This window comes from Spermophilus citellus (genome assembly GCF_964194105.1).
Source record: "Spermophilus citellus genome assembly, chromosome: 6".
Taxonomy (NCBI): Eukaryota; Metazoa; Chordata; class Mammalia; order Rodentia; family Sciuridae; genus Spermophilus; species Spermophilus citellus.
In genome coordinates, this window is record NC_138187.1 from 6,817,445 (window position 1) to 6,827,151 (window position 9,707).

Below are 9,707 nucleotides of genomic sequence, written 5' to 3' on the forward strand. Positions count from 1 at the left end.
GCTTGCCTCACATGTGTGAGACACTGGGTTCAATTCTAAGCACCACATATAAATAAATGAGTAAAATAAAAAAGTCCATCAACATCTTAAAAACAACAACAACAACAAAAAAGATGTTGACCTCTGTCCTGGGAGGTTCCCAGGGATAGTGGGGAGGGCAACACTCTGCCCATTGAGGGGTTCTGGTGGAGGGCTGGGTGTGGCTATCCCATTGGGCAGGAGTCCTCTTGGCCTTCCTCAAAGCTGGCACACAGCAAACTCTCAAGGACGGTGGGTTTCCAGCAGGTGTCACAGGTCTGGGAGCCAAAGAGGGGCACCTCAGCTACTTCAGGGTGAAGGGTAAGAGGAGGTCATTGTCCTCACCTCCTGGCTCCCAGCTGGTTAGCCCCAAACACCAACTTGGATGGACTAATGATAAAAACCACTCCTTCTGCTTCCCGGAGCAGGGGTCTCATTTGCATGAAATCCCACCCCTACGCCAAGGTAGCCCCAGCAGGAGAACACTGATTGTCTTAATGAATGTTCACAAGCCAGGGAGACTTGTTCCCTTCCTTCTCCATCCAGGCAAACACATAGATATGGGGTGGCTCTGTGGGGCTCTCCTCTCTCTCAGTGGTGGGGCAGCAGGGTGGGATGGATGCTCAGTGGCCCAGGACCGTGGTCAAGTGACATCCACGTGACCGTACTCTGCTCAGCTTTCCAAGTCTCAGGTCAAAGGTGATTTAGTAGAGTGAATTGAATAATATGACCTCCAAATTCACATCTACCCAGAACCTCAGAATGTGACCTTGGAAATAAGGGCTCTGCAGATAGAGGCAATTAGTCAAGATGAGATCAGCATGGATTATTAGGGTGAGAGTGTCTTATAAGAGACTGAAGAAGAGATGGTCCAGGAAGACACACATGGGGCAGGAGCCACAAAGATGGAGGCAGAGTCTGGAGTGAAAGCCAAAGACGACCAGGTGCTAGCAGAGGCTGGGAGAGACAAGGAGAGAACTCTGCAAGACCTCCAGAGGGAACAAGACCCAGACAACACCTTAATTTCAGATGTCAGCCTCCTGGACTGAGAGGGAACACCATTCTGCTTTATAAGCCTCTCAGTTTGTGGTCATTTGTTAGGGCAGCCCCAGCAGACTGAGATGAGATGCTGTCACAAATGTGAGCAATGATGAAGATGAAGCTGATGACAGTCACCGACCCTTTGAAAAATGCCCCCAAAGTATCATGCCATGCAACCCACGCATTAACCCTATCAGGTTGGCACTCACAAGATCTCCCTCACCAGAGAAAGAACCATGACCCAGGGAGGCTGCTGGAGACCACCTAGAAAGGACCGTCCAGGCAGGCCCTGTGGGTGCAACCCATGGAAAAAGACCCCCTTTGAAATTAAAAGCTGCAAATCGTTTTAACTTCCCAGCTTCCTCACAGTGAGAACAAAGCTGAAGCCCCCTTGGCCCTGAGGGGTGTCAGGACTGTGACAGGTTCACAACCTAGATAATCCACATATGTGTGTTTCCTGCCTTCTGTCCCACTGTGCTCCTCTACCTCTACATCCCCTCAAGATGGAGATCTGAGAAAGAAAAAGTTCCCCATCTTCCTGGAAGCTGGCTTTGAATGAGACCTACTCCCTCCCTCTGCTGGGCCCAGCACTCATCTTTTGGTTACTGGGTGCTGGGAGGACCACTGGGGGCTGGGGGTAGTGGCACTGTCTCAACAGGCACCACCCTGGCAGGTGTAGCTCCTCCGTATGAGGGTGAGGCTGGGGCAGCTGGCCCCAAGGGAGGTCGTCGGGACCAGGCCCTGCAGAGTCACCTTCTGGCTCTCCCACCTTCTCACCCACTGTGAACAGGAAGGGGCTGGATGGACAGTGGAGGTACAGAGCCCAGAACCTGCCACAGGCATCTTGGACAAGCACACCCACTCAGCCCTGTTGGCCATTGACCTTCCATTCCCAGGCTCTGTGGGCCTTAGGTGGGCCAGGACACCAGGGGTGAGAGAGGTAAACTCATTAATCAAGGACAATGGATCTCAACATGAAAAATGGAAGTACCTGCCCTCTGACCACCCACAGCCCGCGCCTTGACATCTGCCCACTTGCCACCAAGGGGCGGCAGTGGGCCTGTCTCTTGGGATCAGGGGCCTCCCAGATGTGCTGCCTTGGCACTGGGGCTGCCCTCCACCTGCACTCCAGGCACTCCAGGCAACCAACTTCCAAGGGCCTCAGTGCCCCAGGGACACGATGACCCACTGAGCACCCAAATGCTGCAGTGCAGTGGAAATCATGCATGGTGACAACCCTGGTGTGACGGCTTCTCCACTTGTTCATTTTCATCTCTAACTGATCTCCTGAATTCTGAGGGAGAAATCTGGATTTTAGTTGCTTGAGTATTTTGAACACTTTTTTGCTTATGTGTTCCCAAGACTTCTGCTCTGGGGACACAGAGGGACATGCCTCCTACATCTTTCAATGGAATGCAACTTTAAAAAAATATATTTATTTTTAGTTGTAGAGGGACACAATATCTTTATTTTATTTATTTTTATGTGGTGCTGAGGATCGCTTTTTATGTGGTGCCCAGGGCCTTAAACATGCTTAGCGAGCACTCTACCACTGAGCCAGCTTCAGAATGCAACTTTTTAAACAAAATTTGTTTTTAGATGTTGATGTTGTTATTCACTTATTTATATGCAGTGCTGAGAATCGAGCCCAGTGTCTCACACATGCTAGGTGAGTGCTCTACCACTGAGCCCCAGCCCCAGCCCCTGAATGCAACTTTTGTCTATGGAAAAGATCCTCAATTTTCAAACCAAAGACCTCTATCCTTGGACATGTTTTATCTGACGTTAAAATTTACTCATCTGCTTTCATCTTTTGTGCAATGTATATTAAAGCTGAAACAGAAAGAAAGCATCTAGAAAGAAATGGCAGGCTGGGGATGTAGCTCACTGGTAGAACACCTACCTAGCATGCACAAGTCCCTGAGTGTGATCACTGGTACCACCAACAAAAATCAAATAGAAAGAAATGATCAAAAAAAAAAAAATGGGGCTGGAGATGTGGCTCAGCAGTAGCGCGCTCGCCTGGCATGCGTGCGGCCCGGGTTCGATCCTCAGCACCACATACAAACAAAGATGTTGTGTCTGCCAATAACTAAAAAATAAAATATTAAAATTCTCTCTCTCTCTCTCTCTCTCTCTCTCTCTCTCCCTCCCTCCCTCTCCCTTTCCCTCTCTCTTTAAAAAAAAAAAAAAAAAACTTTCGGGGCTACAGTTTTGGCTCAGCAGTAGAGCATTTACCTAGCATGTGTGAGGCACTGGGTTCAATATTCAGATCCACATAAAAATAAATAAATAAAATAAAGGTATTGTATCCACCTACAAATAAAAAATTAAAAAAAAACAATAACAACAAAAATCTTTTCTCCACCCACTTCTGCTTGCACCCACAGGAATGTACTTCTTGGCATCTTGTAAGAATATCCACTATTTCTAAGTGTGATGGCCCACACATGTGATCCCAGTGACTTGTGAGGCTGAAGCAGGAGGAGTGCAAGTTCAAGGTCAGCCTCAACAATTAGCAAGACTTGCCGCAAAAACAACAACAACAACAACAAAAACAACTGTCAGTGTAGCTCAGTGTCTCTGGATTCAATCTCCAGAACCATTTAAAAAAGAAAGAAAAGGAAAAGATACTCACATATTCTCATTAACTCAATGATGGAGTTTGCAATTGCAAAAGAAACTGAAGTTTCACATGATTCAGAAACCTTATAGGGATAAAGACACAATCCTCCCACTTGAGGGGTTTCTGTACTGTGTAGGGCAGTTCCCAGTGGATGAGATCCAGTGCCTGGCCTGTAAACCTCCTTTGAAGACATCACTACAGTCCTTGTCATCTGTCCAGTATCGCCTGCATCAGTGAGCTCCTCCCAGGAACTCCCAAGAGCTGCAGCCATCATGAAATGTGCTCACTGGTAGTCGCTCAGCTGCGGAGTGTGGTGCTGAGGAGGTGACTCTCCCTGGCCCTGGTGACCTATTTCCTGGGAAAGGCAAGAACCTTCCAAGTCCTCCCCTCTGAGGGTGCCCATCACTTGCTTCAGCCCATGTGGTGTCAGGAATGTTCCAAGTGCAGCTAATGGGCCAGCATCTTCAGACTCGTTCAGTCTGGACACTGCCCTCTGCACACATAGCTGGAGCACAGGGGTGGGACCCCAGCATGTCCCAGCCCAGAATGAGCTGCTGGGGGGAATCCTGGAGTGCTACTGGCCCTTTGCTTTCTCCCAGCCCACTGTCTGTTTCAAACACTTTTTACTGTGGGAAATATGGGTGCACACTGAGGCACAAGAGTCCAACAGCACCCTGCCCACTCCAGGTTGGATACTCGGCAGTGCAGAGGCCATCTTTTGTGGGGAGCCATTCTGACACGTGATTGGGTGACTCCCGTTAAGGGCCTGAGGCGCTCTGGCTGTGTCGGAGCTATCCCGACCCTTTCCTGATGAGAGAGCCCATCCGTGTGGGGGTGTGCGTGACCACTGACCCTGGAGACCCAATCACTGACCCTGACCTTGGAGTACAGCCCCCCCTCAACCTTCATTGGATGGAATTCTCCCCTGAATCTCTTGTTCCCCCAAATAAAAGGCTACTCCCTGGCGTGTTCGCTCTCTCTCTCTCTCCTGCTAGCCCAGAGTAATCCTCGCTGCCCTGCTGGGCGGCTGGAGGCGGGAATCAGGGAGGCGAGCCGTCTCGGACCTAGCAATATAAAATAAGGTACTGTCTGTGTGTTTTATTTTGATCCTTCTAACTAACTTAATGCCAGAACCTCATTAATGAAACCACTGCGCAGGCCGCGTGGTAGAATCTTTCATTTATTTATTTACCCATCTACATGTGGCACTGGCAGCTGAACCCAGATTCTTGCACAAGGTAGGCAAGTATTCTGACCCCGAGTTAAATCCCCACATTCCGGGGGTGGGGGGTAGACTCGGTCTCTGTCTCTCTCTCTCTCACTTTCTCCCTCATTATTTATTATTTTAAGACAGGGCTACCAAAGTTGCCCAGGCTACTGGCCTGGGACTTGAGATGCTCTTGCCCCATCCTCCTGAGCTGCTGGGATTACAAGCATTCGCCACCACATCTGGCTGATTCTGTCTTTACAGCCTTCTCTCGTGGAATCCCTCCTCCAAATCCTTGCTCTGCCTTCTGAGTTCCTTTCTTTGCTTTCTTTTCCAGCTTACCACTGCATTTCTTACTTAGCTATGACCAAATTAGTGCTGAGCCCTTCTGCTAAAATGTTCTGCTCAGCAGTGATGTTTTAAACTTCTCCACACTCTCTTTTCTCCAGTTGCTCCTTTCCTGGACAATCCTTGCCTCCTCCTGGAAGACTCCTCCTGAATCTTTCTGAGGGACACTAGTTCCAAGTTTCCAAGTTGTAGAGGGGTGTAGTGGTGAATGCTGGTAATCCCAGTGACGGGAAGGCTGAGGCAGGAGGATCCCACATTCAGCACAGCCTTGGTGACTGAACTGTCTGAAACTTTGTTTAAAAGGGCTGGGGTGCAGCTGGACATTAGAGCATCCCCAGGCTCTATCTCCAGTACGGAAAACAAAATAAGTAGCTTCCCAGTTGTCTGCTCTCCGTGGATTATCTGGGCTTTCTCTGTGGTCAGCTGACCTCCCTGCAACAGACCCTCTGATGAAGGCCCCGAGTTCTCCTGGAACATTCTCCATCCTCCTTGTTGGGCTGCCCAGGGCCAACTCAGCAGGAGCAGGGGGTTCCAATCCAGCGCAGTCCAAGAAAAACACTGGCCCTTGACCAGCTCTGGGGAGACCACAGGTGCCCTTGGATGATCCTTCCTGAGGAGTTTCCCTGCAACCTTGGAGAATGGTGCCACTCCGGGTCCCACTAACAATGGGATTCCCCGAGGGCCGTGGGCCACACGCAGAGACTGAGTAACCAAGGTTCCCACCTGGGCATCTCATGCCTCCCTGACCACGCCTCAGTACAGCCCTGGTGACCAGAAGCTGCTATCTTCCCTTGTGGCACTCCTTCGGGCCAGCAGTCTCAGGTCCACTCTGGGAGAATTCAGCCCTGTCCACTGGCCTCTGCTGGGGAACACATCTGGAGAGAGGCTCACGCTTGTGTCCTCACCCAGGAGCACACTGACTCTTCTGAGTTCTGTGGGACCCGGTGGGGACTCTCTGACCCAGGGGGTGTTGGTGCTGATGCCTGGCTGGCTGTCCATTCACAAGTGGGACTGGTGCACTGACCCCACTCCCACAGGAAGCAGAGGCCCTGGAGGCCCGGGCAGTTGTGTGAGGCCACTGCAGGCAGCAGGCAGAGAAGGAGCTGGAGCCCTGTGCATGGTGGCAGCCCAGCTCTGTGGTTGCAAAGGAGCAGCACCTTTAGCAGGAGGCGCCACACTGCTGACTCCAGATCAGCCTGCCAGGAGGAGGTGCTAGTGGGCTTCCTGGGGGGCTCCTGGCTGAGGGCCATGTCCTTGTTCCTGGGGGAGTTTGTGGGTGGGGGAAAGAGGGCATCAGAGGAGACAGCCGGCACTCGTGGGCTGCAGAAAGAAATGGGGTGTTGGGGTTCACTGGCTGCAGCACCACATCAAGACGTGTGAGGGCTGACCAACTCCTGTAGGAGCCGAAGGCACTGTGGTCCCCAAGTGTCCCTTGGTCCCAGGTGGTGACGGGGGCTTCCAGCCTGCTGCCTCTCCCGCAGGGGGCGCCGGCAGGATCTGGAGCGGAGCTGCAGGGAGCAGAGGGGGCGCCAGGTTGCAGAAGAGGCCATGGGCGAGAAGAGCTGCCCACTTCTGCCGCCGCTGCTGCTGCTGGCGCTGCTGTGGCCCCCAGGACTCGAGAAGCAGGGTGAATTCAGGGGGCGCTGCTGGCAGGGCGGGGCGATGGGGGCCGCGGGCGTCGTGGAGGTCAGGGGCGCTCACCTCCTGGCCTCCACGCAGACTCGCAGGAAGAGAACCCGCAGTCAGGTAAGGCGCCCCCGTCAAGCACCCTGCGCGGTGCGCCGGCGTCAGGTGCAGAGGACGGTGCGGGGACTCCTCATCTCTCCCTCTCCACCGCCTCAGGTCCCATGAACACCCTGCTGCTCTCAAGTAACGGCCGGCCCTGCGGAGGGGCGGGTGGGCGCGTCCCCAGAGGGCCCCCCCCCCCCATCCAGCGGTGGGCCTGCCCAGCGAGCTCATCGCGTGTCTGCCCCAGGGAACTGACTGCTTCAGGAGGTGAGTCCCGGCATCCACAAGGGATGGCAACCTCTCTTCCTGCAGGGGATGCGCCTTGCCTTCTTGCAGCCTCTTCTGAGCCCCAGTCTCTGCTGTGAACAGTCTTCTCTGCTGGTTCCCCTGGAGCCAAGGCTCTTCCAGTTCTCCCAGAATGCTCTTCTACACTTCTATGCACCTCGAGGTGTATGGCACTTCTTTTTTTTCCCCAACCCGAATGTACTGTTGTCCATATCCACTTGTAAAGTATACAAGGCTGTCGCAGGCGTTTAATGCCAACAGCTGAGGAGGTTGAGGCAGGAGGATGGCGAGTTCAAAGTCAGCCTCTGCAGCTTAACCAGGCCCTAAGCAACTTGCCAAGACCCTGTCTCTAAATAAACTATAATGAAGTGCTGGGGATGGGGCTCAGTGCCCCTGGGTTCAATCCTAGGTACAAAAACAAAACAAAACAACAGCAATACAAAGTATAGATACCAGAAGTGTAGGAGACATGGGCTGATGTGGGGCCAGTGCTGGTCACCACCCTGTCCTGTGGAGCTCTCCCCAGACCAGATGTGTGACTTCATCCTGCCTGAGGCCCAACACTGACCCCCACATCTGCTTAATCATTTATGACTGCACAACATCCCCAGAAGAACTGGGATGAATTTCCTTGTCCTTAAGACAGCTCTGGGAGGTGACAAGACCCCCTGGGAGTGTGTGGAGCCACTTTCTTGCTTCTCCTCCCACAGTGCTCTGGTCCTGCCTGTCTAGGCTCTGTGGCTTCTATAGGGGGCCTTGGGCCCGTAAGAAGGACTTGCCATGGACACCAATGGTGTCCATAATGAGCAAGTAGTAGCAGCCCCACAGCATCACCCCAGCCCAGGTGTGCTCAGATGGCCAGGCCCCCTTCCCCGGGCCCTGGAGGTTGCTGTCTTCTCCCCTGCCAGGTTCTCTCGTGCTTCCAGGTGGATAGTCCAGCTTGGTGAGCTGACTCTCTTTTCTTTCTGGAGCCTGCGGGCTCACCGAAACCGGTACAGAGTGAAGGACATCATTGTGAACCCCCAGGCTAGAGGAAAGTTCCATGACATCGCCCTGCTGAGGCTGGCCTCCTCGGTCACCTACAGCAAGTACATCCAGCCCATCTGTGTCCTGTCTTCTACCTTCATGTTCCTGCACTGGTCCGACTGCTGGGTGACTGGTTGGGGAGTCATCCATGAGAATATGGGTAAGGTTGGGGACAGAGGGATGGGCTGGGCACTATCCTCATCCCATTTAGTCACCAGGCCCAGTTGTCTCTCCTGGACCTGGCACCCGCTCAGCATTCTCTCCTCAGGGGCTGCCCTCCTCTTGCTCCCACTGCAAGGGCAGGAAGACAGGCTCTGTCCTCTTCCCTTGCAGACACTGTGTGGGCCTGAAGGCAGGGGTGCAAGGGGGGCCGCTTGGCATGTGCCTTTGCTAGCCAGCAGGGGTGGCAGGCTCAGGACAGCCTCCTGCCAAAGGCCTCGGCTGTTAACTTCTTTCCACTGTGATTTAGTTCACAAACCCAAACTTATAGCCAGCAGTGGCAAAGCAGGCTGTTCAGAGATCTGCAGGGCGTTCCCAAAGCTGTGCGGCCATCCTGGCACCATCTACCTCAGAACAGCTCCATCTCAGCAGGAGTCCCCGCCCTCCTTGGTCATTCCTCTCCGTGCCTGGTGGTCTGGGCTCATTGCCCCTGGCAACCACTGCCTGCCCAAACCACCGCCTGCCCTCTGCCTGCATGGATTGCCTGCTCTGGACATTCCTTGCCAACGCAGCCACAGAGCGTGTGGCCTTTTGCACCTGCTTCTTGCACGTGCTGTCGTGTCTCCCAGGGTCATCCCGTTTGCGTGCCCCTCAGTCCTGCATCCCTCTTTTTTCCTTTCCTTCCTTCCTTTCTTTCTTTTTCTTTTCTTTCCTTCTTTTTTTTTTTTTTTGAGGTATAATTCACAGAACTTTAAATGAGCCACTTAACGTGTGAAGATGCACAACTCTGCGTATTCAGCATATTCATGACTCTGTATAAAGGGAGGACTCCATGGGAGACCTCCATGCCACCAAGCTGTGGCTCCACGTAGGGCCCTCCCTGCAGCCCCAAGAGCCACCAGCCAGACTTCTCCTCTGCTTTGGCTTCTTCTAGATATCCAGAGAAATGTCCCCTGCTCTGGCCTCTTTCGTCATCCACGCGATAGCCCGGGTCTGAGCGTCAGGGCTTCTCGGGGACCAGCAACGTTCCACTTAGGGCACATTCGTTTAGACCACAGTCCTCATCCCTTCATTTGCTGATGGACACTTGGGATTTTGACCTGCTGAGTGATGTGGCTGCAGTGGCTGTGAGCACACAAGCACACTTTCATTTGATGACTCTTTTCAGGTATCCTTGGGGCTGCGGCTGCTGGACCACGTGGTGATTCTCTGTTGGACCTGTGGAGCTACCAGCAGTGCCCAGTAGCAACTCTTTCACATTCCTGTTAA